At 40.7% G+C, this 8,977-nt stretch overlaps 1 long non-coding RNA gene across 1 annotated transcript; it reads left to right on the forward strand.

The window, feature by feature from the left end:
* The first annotated feature begins 207 nt into the window (after positions 1-207).
* LOC137156839 (uncharacterized) lies at positions 208-6,508 on the forward strand. Its single transcript, XR_010920922.1, has 3 exons — positions 208-248; positions 718-810; positions 6,263-6,508. It is a non-coding gene; the product is annotated as an uncharacterized lncRNA (long non-coding RNA).
* Positions 6,509-8,977: the final 2,469 nt, after the last annotated feature.

An 8,977-nucleotide genomic window follows, 5' to 3' on the forward strand; every position in this document is an offset into this window, starting at 1 on the left:
GCAGCCAACCCAGGTTTCATTAACTGACAAGTTCTTCACCCTACTGGGGAGCAGCCGCCTTGCTTTGGCTGCCATGGCACAGACAGGGTGGTGTTTGGAGGAAAGGTAGAGAGAGGCAGCTCACGCAGAGCAGCTGCTAGGTTTGTTGAAAGGAACAGAGAGTGCTTGCAGTTCTCCTGTAATGAGCGTGGCCACCTGCGACGTGGTCAGGAAGCAGGTGTTTCCTGTGGGGGAAGAGAAACTGAAAGGTGAGTTGGTTTTTAATGCTGCAACTTAGCTTCTCTTTGTTGTTCTCTGGTTCCTGCCTGTGCCTTGGGAGGTCCATTGTGAGCATTTGTGTTGCTTGTAGTTAGTGATGATTATTCTCTGATTTGTGTATTCCTGAGGGATATTTGTCTTGTATTATTTTATTAGCTATATCTATCCATATCTCTAAGCACCTGAGTTATGCTTTGTCAATTCCATGAATTCTTCAAAATACAATCTCCTTTTCAGAGACAGCTGATTTCTACCAGCCTAGTCTGGTCTGGTCTGGTTGGTTTGTTTAATCTATTTCTCTGCATTTTACAAGGACCCATTCCTTGCACACCTCAAGCTCCCATACAGTCCAAGATGACTAGGGATTAAGGGGAGACAACAGGAGAAATCAGAGTCCCTTAGCTCTGCTGTGCTGGGTAGCATAGAAAGGTTGCTCTGATGTTAATTTTTTCCTTCCAGTGGGGTTCCATGGAAGTGCCTCCTCCAAATTTGACTGAGCTACAGGTTCTATAAATCTGTTCCTGGAGGCCATTGATATCTGTACATATACAGGTAAGTGTGAATTTGACGTGGTGAGTGCCTTTGGGTTTAATGTGAATCATGTCCATCGTGCCATAATTATTAGTTCAGGTGTCTTTTGACACCTCATTGAATTTATCTATAGGTTTGGTAAAGGTGAGCTTTATTTTTTATGCATTTTTGATTTATGAAAATGTTTCTTCTAAAGTATCTTCTACAAACAATTGTACTCTTATTGATGTATGTCTCTGGCTGGAAACAAAGTGAAAAACCAAAGCAGCCTCAAATATTTAATGACTGATTCATTAGAGTATGATAAATAAGGGGACCAATCCTGTTTTCTTTGAATTCAAAGAGAGCAAAACTGGGCCCCAAATCATATAACTAAGCATATTACATAATATTGCTTACAAGATAAGAGCAAATGTGCTACAGGTGCGGTTTCACTTTCACTCTCTCTCCTTTTTTGATTTTTAATGATGGGCATTATATTTAAATTAATCAGCAAGGGCTCTTTTGGTCTAACCTGTTTTACATCTTGTGTACCCCTGTAAAAAGTGGGTGTAAAATGCTACCAAATCAAGAAAGATAAGAAAAGGTGGATAACTACTGGCTTAGAGGATGTGGCCCGAGCATCTCTGTTCTCTTGCAAGCCCAGGGTGTTGAAACAGTCCCATGGAGGTGGGGGCAGCAGGAGCAACTGGAAGGAGCCATAAGGCTGCTCTGCATTGTGCTTTTGGACCAGACTGGCAACTAGTTTGGAGGAATTGCAGAAGTGGTTCGATTTAGATCAAGATGCAACAAGACTAACACCCCAAATGTTTTTTTGATTTGGGCTCTCCCTGCACCCCAAATTTTTGTTGGAAATTTTTGACCAGCTCTACTGGTCAGATGGTATTAACTTTTCTTGTTTCTAGCTGCTGCATTGTCTTAAAGAGAGTTAAGAATACATGATTTTTTTCCTAGCATTACTCTTCAATGCACATAAATTGCTCTGGTTTCTACAGGGATATTACATATCATGTGTGAGCAGATATTCCAGGCAATTGCAAATTGGCAGAGAGGTACTCCATGGAAAAAAAGTTCCATGTAAGGGGTGGATCACACTTTGGAAATGTTTCATACTCTCTACACCAGTTTTTTACAACATTCATTTAATTCTTCACAACTGTAGTTAATTATCCTCAGTTTCACAATAGCTTAATACACAGAATAAGTGACTCATCCAAGACCACAGACAGAACTGGTGACAGTCAGCATTATTACTCTTTAGTTCCTTGCTCCCAGACCTTTATTCTGACCTTTAGACTGTACCAGTCTTTACCAGTGTTCGTTGTGGGGAAAGTTTTTGTAACAAAGCACAAGGAGATAGGAGGAATCTCTCCAGAAGAGCTACATGTTCTGACTAAACCATTAAATAGTACTGTTCTGTCATCTTCTGAAGTGAGACAAGGTGGGTGAGGTAATACCTTTTATTGGACCAACTTTTTTTGGTGAAAGAAACAAGCTTATCAGCTACACAGAGCTCATCTTCAGGTCTGTGTAAGCTCAAAAACTTGTCCCTGTCACCAACAGAAGTTGGTCCAGTAAAAGATATTGCCTCACTTGCCTTGTCTCTCTAATATTCTGGGACCAACATGGCTATACCACTGCATCTATCTTCTTAAGTGTTATTTCCTCTAAATTCTAGTCCTCCTTCCCCCTCCCCCAACCCCGCTTTTGAAGTGACTCAGTAAGCTTTTATGTTTTAAGTGTAGGGAACATGCTGCAAATATGGCTTCCACTAGGAGTAAAAGTTCATTTGGAGAAAAATGTCCAGTCGTTAGGATTTGTGTAGAGAAATAAACAAGCGTAGTGGAATGGGATGGAATTCTCTCTTTAAAAGGACACTGTTCTGCAGTGCAGCTTTCTTCTGCCGCCATCTCCACTTGGGGCTGGACTAGTGGAACCTCCTTTTCTTCCACCCTGTGTCTCTGCACCCTTTTACACACGATGCCACTTGATCTCTTTAGTACTAGATCTTATTGCTCCTTCCTTGGTTAGCCACTTGCCCAATACGTTAATGATTGGCAAACTTGCAAATAGTATTGAATTGCCCTCTTCCTCATCACACAAAAGAAAGAGAGATAGTGCTTTCTCCCTCACCCGCCAAGACCAAATGACTAGGACTTACTGCAGATACTACGTTCATTTGTAGTGCTGTGTTTGTGTGTACAGTTATAGGCAACTTTTTATTTATTTGGGACTGGAGCTAAAAAATAAAATGGCTGTTGAATATTGCTTCAGTGAGTGGTTTTGTATGATAACTAAATTTGTCCATTCTTAATAAAGTGAGAACTTCTGTTTCAAACTCTTTCTCTTATTAATGCAATTCCTAATTATTTTTTGGGGAGCTAGTCACCCTCTCCCCACAAAGACCCCAGTTGGCTTGGATCATGATGTAGAACAAGAATTTTAAGGGAGATTCACTGTAGTGAAAGTTAGTGTTACACTTTATTAAATTGTAATGGTTCTGGCAACTGGTTGACTGAGGGGCTAAGTAATGAGTTTTGGAGCTTTTCATTTCTCTGTTGCCAATTAAAGCCTGTTCGTGTGAGATGCTGAAAGTTCACCACCGTCAGAATGGTGATTTGGCCTTTGTGTGGTAAGTTGTTACTGTTAGTTAGTTCTCAGTGGACTAGTATCTGCACCACCATTAGCTCCCTTGTTGCCTGTCTTGGAAACAAGGACCGAATGGAAGTATCGATTGAACTGCCTTCTTGCCTTGAATGGGTTTGAGAGACACTGGAAGGGCAATATGAGGAAGGCCTGACTGTGTCTGTTCTTTGGATAAATAGATGGCTTCACAGTCTCAGTAATTGTCAACTGGGAACCTTTCCCAGCACTAAAATTAAAATGTTTGATTAAATTAAAAATGTTAATAAATCCTCTGGATCAGGAGGCAGAACTGATTCATGTTAAACATATTCTTAAGCAACTATTGAGGTTTTAAAGCCTATTAAAAACCACTGAGTTATTTTCTTAATTCTTTTCTTGTTTTAAGGATGATGGGGTGTGTATATGTATTGGAGGCAGAGATGATGGGATCCCAGTTAAGGGCCCAATCCTGCAGCCCATAAGTAGTCCCATTGAAATTGGTGAAACATGTTGCTTGAGTTAGCATTATTCAGCAGAGTATGAGTCGCAGGGCTGGGAGAATTTTGAAGGAGACTTCTTTAATTTTATACGTATTTCCCACATCTGAAATGAAAATGGCATTTCTGAGCTACATGATGGAACAGCCAACCCCTTTTTCTGTTTCACCATTTAAAACACTGGTACATGCATCTTCTGTATTGATTTGCGGCAACCTCCTCCTCTCCAGCAGTCCCAAAAGATACATAACCCTTCCACAGACCATTCCAAAGGCACCTTCTAAGACTTCCCTGACCATCATTGTAACCATGTTACTCTTCCTTTCCTTCCATCCCCCTTGTAGCCAGGGGAGGGACTCATAACATCCAGTGCTTCATTAATTTGTTCTGGCCACAGCCTGTTTGTTTCTCAACGCTTCCTTCTCCTCAGCTGTGGTCTATTCAGTGGGAGCTGAGTACTATCCATACTTCACCACATGATGCAGAGACATCTCCATGCAGGTGTTGAGCAAATACTGAGTGGCAAGGCCAGGGCTAGTGCTCTGGCTCTCTGAACTTTCAACATCTTCAAGGTTTGAACCCAATGTACCTACTGAAACTTATCTAAAACCAGCATTTGAAGTGAAAAGCTTTTTCCGCTGAAATGAATGGGTGTCAGTTTTTGCCCCTCACAAGTCACTGCATGAAAATGGCAGCCTCTCCGCTCTTTTAGTGTTCGTATTCCAAAGAGAGCAAATCCCGTTGTGTTTGAAGCAAGTCAAACACAATGATGTGGCCATTTAACCCAAAAATAAAAATGAAGCCCAAAACCCCAATTATTTTGGCTTTAAAATTTTAGTCCTTAAATCCTTATAACGGGCGCGCACATGCTCTGAAGTGATATCAAAAGACAATGGTTAATGGCAGCACATTTGTGTTCTTTGCTCTTGAAACGGCTCGCCATCCAATAAATGGCAAATAGAAGATGGGGTGGTTAACAGATACGGGGGCCCTGGCACAACACTGCTCCTAGAAACAGCATGGTCAGGTGGCTGCCACCTCGCTGATGTTGGAACAGAGAATATAGTCCTGCCAAGCTGAAGCTGATGCTGAAGCTGAAAGTCTTTGGACGTGACTCTGATTTCAGTTACACTGGTGCAAAATGGGAGCACTCCTAGACAAAACAATAAGTGACTCATTAAAGGTACCTGGGTAAACTGCATATTAGAGGCCAATAAGGCTAAACCCCATCAACAATAACACAGCTGTGTAGTGTAGCTATGTGGGAGTGTGCAGTACCACCTGCTGCCACCAGAAGGCCCCTTGTAGATTTGGATCTGCTTCAAGTTTGGAGACTGCAGCACACCTTGTGGGGCTGAAGTAGGAGTATCTAGGCTGCAGGTAGCAGAAGGAAGAGGCGCTGAGAATATAGAGCAGAGCTGGGAATGTAGAGTTCTGTAGGGTTCATTGAGAACTGCCTAACAGAGGCAGAATAAAAGGCTGCCTGTACATGCCCCCTGCAGCTTCCAACCCTTGAAGTCCATAGGCTACAGCCTCCTGTGGGGCTAATTCTGAGTATAGGTCTCTGCTCCTGCTTCTAGAGGGGGTTTCTGAGATGGGGGATTGGGGTGGGGGGTGAGAATAATAGGTCTTCTGTTACTGATGATGGAAGGTGAGAGGGCAGGGTTCTGAGCTGGGGGATGAGTTTTCTGAGACCAGAGGTGTGTGAGTGATTGGGAGGGATGTTCTGAGCTGGGGTGTCTCAGGGCTCAGAGCCAGGGAGGTGGTGGCAGTTTTGAGTTTTTGAGAGCTTAGGTAGCAAGTGAAGTTTCTTGGCATGAAAGCAAGGGTTGTGTGTGTGTGCGCGTGTGTGTGTACACACATGCTGGCATATTATGTACATTGATTAGATTGTGGAACTGAGAGCTAGTGGGGAGTCTATTTTGACTTTGCCATTAACTTACTATATGATCCTTGGATAATTCACTTAACCACTCTGTGCCTCAGTTTCCCCATCTGTAAAATATGAACAATAATACTCCTTAAAAAGTGGTTTGAGCTCCTTGGCTAAAAGGTGCAATATAAATGCAAGGTATTATTATACCCATACTAATATGGATTTTGTTTAGATATTTCAGAAAAAAGAAATTTTTTAAAATCCATATTAAATAGCTTATTTGAAAGGCTTTTCATAAATCTGAATCTTATTAATCTTATTAAGAATTAGGTGATTTTCTGAGGATGCATCATGTTAGCTGAAGAAAGATGTCTACAGTCTGATATAGGAATTAAATTAGATGTCATTTCGGTGTACTTATTGAACAGAAACATAAAGCATTTATATTTTTATTGTCCTAATGTATTTTCTCTAGAATGTGAAAAGTACATTCGTGTCGTGGCTGTGGAGATGTAGGTGACTCAAATACAACGTTTGCTGGCCAAATATGATGAGCTATATGAGTGGGATTTGTCATCGAGGAAAGCAAAAAGATTTGCCACTTTAAGAATTCTTGTCGTGAATGTAAAATGGAATAACATCAGGGAGATGAATGAAATGTCCTTGGTCGGTTTCCTTTTTTCTTTCTCAGATTAAACAGAGTGAAGAAAAAAACTCCTCTTTCAAAATATCTTGCATTAATTTTAGTCTTTATTAAATATATCCACTAGTTAATATTCACCTACACTTTTCCATTTGATTCTGCTATTAACGGTATATCACAAAGCAACTCTTTTGGATTTAGGGGAAAAAGTGCAAAGCATTCCTTTCATGAATATGCTATTTAAGAATCACATAGAAAAATAGCTCTAGGACTGGTCCTAAAGGAAAGATGAATTGTAATTCAGATTTTGTGTTTAGATATAAACCTATACATTTTAATATGTACATTGTGTTTCAGTCAATATGACAATGGAGAGCTATAACAATTATGGAAGTAGAATGAATGCATTTCTAATGGTATTTGTGTTATATGGATATGTGGCTGTTGGCTTGTATACTGATACTTTCATTGCTGCCATATACATGCAATCTACTTATGGTTAGGGTTGCCAGGCAAGTAATTGCTAGAATGGAGTGTTAAGCAAGCAGTTGCTGTATCAAAGAATCTGACCTTGTGGAGATAATGAGACAAGGAGAATTCAGAACAGATGAAAGCCAAGAGCACCTACTTTATCTACTGACAGCCAGGGAACACCTTCATGCTCAATCAGTTCCTACTAATGAGACAAGATGGGGCAAGATGGTAAAACAGCAGTATCGGGCAAACTTTTTTTCAGCTTAATGATCTATAACTTAGTTAGATAAAAATTGTCTTTTAAACCAGGCAGTAACATAAGTATGGATAGAGAAACACAAAGAGTGTATCTAATATATTTTGGTTTTGTTTACATTATAATAGGATTAATGTTGTAGATCTTTATTGTGCAGATTATGAAGATCCAGCATATTTTCTAGATTACATCTTCTGATCATGATTCTTGCTTAGGCAGTTTTTAATGTGTTTGCAATATAGCCAATAAATTGTTCAAGTCACTTTGTTTTATACATTTTGTCACCGATCATTTTAAAACTATCCAGGAATTATAACACGTACATGCCAGTTTGTCAGTCATCTCCTTATTCTTTCTATTCTATATTAAAAGCTACTGCATTAATCAAAATGATATAAAAATACTGCATTTATTCTGTAAATAGCACAGGTACGTGGGTTAGTGCTGTTAACGGTCTTAAATCTGTGCCCACAACCTCAGACCTTGCCCAAAAATGATAACTAGTGAAGGTGACTGTAGGTGGTGGGCTGTGTCACCAGATAGGGGAGGGACACAAATTCCATGTCCAAGTCCTTCTTAAGTCTTCTTTCCTTTAAGTCTTAGCCTTCTTTCCTAAGTGCACAATTTATTGTTTATAACAAAGAACACACAAACCAACTCAGCTGAGAAATACTGGTTGCAATCCCCAGAGACTTTTTCCTGCTCCAATCAGCAAGGAGGAAAGAGGACACCAACTTCCCCAGAGAAGCTCCTGGACCCAGCTTCCTCTTCCCTATGTTACCCAGCCAATAATGTGATAGGCAGGGACCCCTAAACCCTTTCCAGGTTGCTGCTTTACCATGTCACAATGACCCTTGTATAGCCATCATTGTTACCTGCACAATTTAGGGCTCCCACCCCACCCAACCCTTCCTCACAGGCAATCAGGTAGTAAGGGATCCAAGTCTACCTCTCCGTGGGCTCAGGGCTAACACCCATTCCCAGTGGTATTTTTCACCAGTCCTAGCCCATTACAAAACAGTTCTTTAACCAATCTAAGCACATTATGAAACAATTCTTTAACCAATCATATCTCACCACCTTAGTTGATTCAAATCTTGCAAAATTAGTTATGCAACAGAGAGAAACAATTGAAAAAATCTGACAGACCAAACAATAGAGTAGTAGGGATCATAAAGGTCAAAGAATATCAAAGTATAGACTTCGCAATCACAACTACTGAGAAGTGGTTTCTTGCCAGACAGAATGCTATCAAACAAAGTTTCCTTTAAACATCTTAAGATCGGTTTCTTTATCTGATGATGGTGGGTACTATTAGGACAGGAATGCCTTCTTACCAGCCCACATTACATTGTTTTTGTGCAGTAGATGGAATGTGAGGATATGAAACTCTGCAACTTAGCTCATGGCTGCTGTTTTTACTGCAGAAAAAGGCCTCAGACATTACATAGCACCCCAATGAGACACCCAAATACCTCTCAAAGCTTTTGGGCAAAATTCTGCTCTCTGTTACACTGGTGAGGAAATTGAAAGTAACCCCATTAATTAATCGATTTTAAGGGCTAAATGGCCCATTGTAATCAAATAGTCTATCCTACTTAGTGTAGGCCATAGAATTTAACTTCTGTATCAAGCTGTAGTGAGATGGAGTGGCCTCCCTCTGATGCTGACAGGGAAGAACCACTCCCCACCCCCTGATGGGCAGAGCCAGATTGGACCTACCCCTTGCACCAGAAGCAGAGGGGCAGAACAGGAAGTATAAGTGGTGGGGCTTCCAGATCAGTTGAGGGAGAGCCAGGGAAGGAGTTGGATGCTGT

The sequence above is a fragment of the Emydura macquarii genome, unplaced genomic scaffold, assembly GCF_026122565.2.
Source record: "Emydura macquarii macquarii isolate MOO-44397 ecotype Brisbane River unplaced genomic scaffold, CSIRO-AGI_Emac_v2 contig_1477, whole genome shotgun sequence".
In the NCBI taxonomy this organism is placed as follows: Eukaryota; Metazoa; Chordata; order Testudines; family Chelidae; genus Emydura; species Emydura macquarii.